We start from the raw sequence: 2,111 nt of genomic DNA on the forward strand, positions 1-2,111 counted from the left end.
GACAGCCCCTGAGGGCCACCCAGACTCTGACAGCCAGGGGAGCCAGGAGAGCAGACCTTGCAAAAAGGAGATGGCCCAAGGAAATGCTATTGTGACTGTAACCTGTTTTTAGAAGCAGGCTGGTGAGGCCTGAGAAAGTATAGGTTACAGCAGATTTTAAGGACAGTTTGAATCAACAGAAAGCCTGTCACAAGCTGGCATGTCGCTAATTGCCTAATGAAAGACACAAACATGGCCCCTGACAAAGATGAGAAGACGTGGAAATCTCTGTGGGTGGAGAGACCTGAGCAGGCTTCGTGGATGCAGAGCTGAACTCAATGTCAGGAAAATGGAAAGAGTTCAAGAGAAAGGGGAGTAGGAGTGGGGTGTCGGGCATTGGTCTGGAGGGCAGAAAGCATGAATGTGAACCCTCATCTGTTCCCCTCAGGGCCTCAGCCACTTCTCCCTAGATCAGTGAATGGGCTACACTGAGTCCTGGGCAAGGCCACCACCAGCACTAGCCCTGCATGACTCTCTAGGACCAGAAGGAGATAGCCAGGCGCCCTGTGTTTTGCAGATTCTCCACAGCCACTAACCAGGGAGAGAATGTCTCTGCCCAGCAGCAGAGGTAGACGGGGAAGTGCCCTATAGATCCAGAAACTTGTCTCCTTGAACACCCAAGGTTTCAACCTTTCCCAGAAGCATCATCTCACTTTCAATTCCTCCCAATGCTAGGCAAAATCCTTTTGATGGTCATTAAAATTACATGACTGGCTTCATGCAATTTTAATGTTCTCTACCAACAAATTCTGCAAGAGAGATTCCCCCCAGGCATCCCCATTGATCATTCTAAGTAGATACAACAAAGCATTTCAAGACACAAGTTTTAACCAGAAAGAAAATGAAATGAATATTTCATTTATGATAGGTTATCTGATGATGAACTTTTTGTAATTTTTCCATTAAAAAAATCAAACAACTAAATCCAACCCTTTATAAAGGCATTGACCAACCAGGTGCCAGCCTCTTGGATGTATCAAATGTTGTTCTTTCAAACAAGGTCCCTATAATAACTGGACAGGATTTGCAGGTCAATGACCTCTAAGATGATTTTACCAACCAAATGAGTTAATTTGCTAAAATAGATGCCCTTGTCATGTTCCACTTGTCCCTGGATTTCTAATTGCCTCTATTCCAATATCTACACAACTCAGCATGGGCAAAACAAAAGCTTGTGCCTGGGACTTGAGATCCTCCCAGATGATTCCAGGAGACCAAGAAGCATTACAAAGCCTAGATCTGAATGAATTCATGCGCAAATGTTAACGGGTAATCAGAACTTTATGTGCTATTGTTGTATGGCAAAGAATCTGGCTATCCTTTGTCCCTGGTACCTGAGAGGGAACCTCTATATCCTCAGAAGTTTCCTGAGTGATAAGAGGGTCTATTATTCATGGTGGGCTTGTGAGACCCTACCTAGCCATATCCTTTTATGTTAACAAAATGACTCAGGATAGGAGCTGACCACAAGAGAAAGACGAACCATGTGATTAGAGGGTTGGGGCTTTGAGCCAGGGAATATCAGCCCAACCTCCAGGGAGGGACAGGGCCTGGAGATCGAGTTCAATCACATGGCCAGTGATTCAGTCAATCACACCTACATAATGAAACTCCAGTAAAAATTAACTGAACACCATGTCTTGAGTGAGCTTTCTAGTGTGACAAACACCAATTGCCTAGAGGGTGATACATCTTGAGGACATGGAAGTTTTGTTTTGGGGCCCTTCCAGGCCTTGCCTTTCCAGAGATATTGACTTAGGAGAAAAAAACAGGCTTATTCCTCACCCGTGATTCCATACAAAGCCAGGGATAGAGCAACATCTCTGCAGTACTCGGAATCACCCTCTCATCGCAGAGCCCACCTGACTAGTACAGCCTGAATTTATTAATTCAACTATTTCTCCTTCTTTTTTTTTTCTTTTTTTGAGACACAGTCTCACTCTATTGCCCAGGCTGGAGTGCAGTGGTGCAATCCCAGCTCACTGCAACCTCTGTCCCCTAGGTTCAAGCGATTCTCCTGCCGCAGTCTCCCGAGTAGCTGGGATTACAGGTGCAAGCCACCACACCTGGCT

This window comes from Mandrillus leucophaeus, unplaced genomic scaffold, assembly GCF_000951045.1.
Source record: "Mandrillus leucophaeus isolate KB7577 unplaced genomic scaffold, Mleu.le_1.0 Scaffold213, whole genome shotgun sequence".
NCBI classification, from domain to species: domain Eukaryota; kingdom Metazoa; phylum Chordata; class Mammalia; order Primates; family Cercopithecidae; genus Mandrillus; species Mandrillus leucophaeus.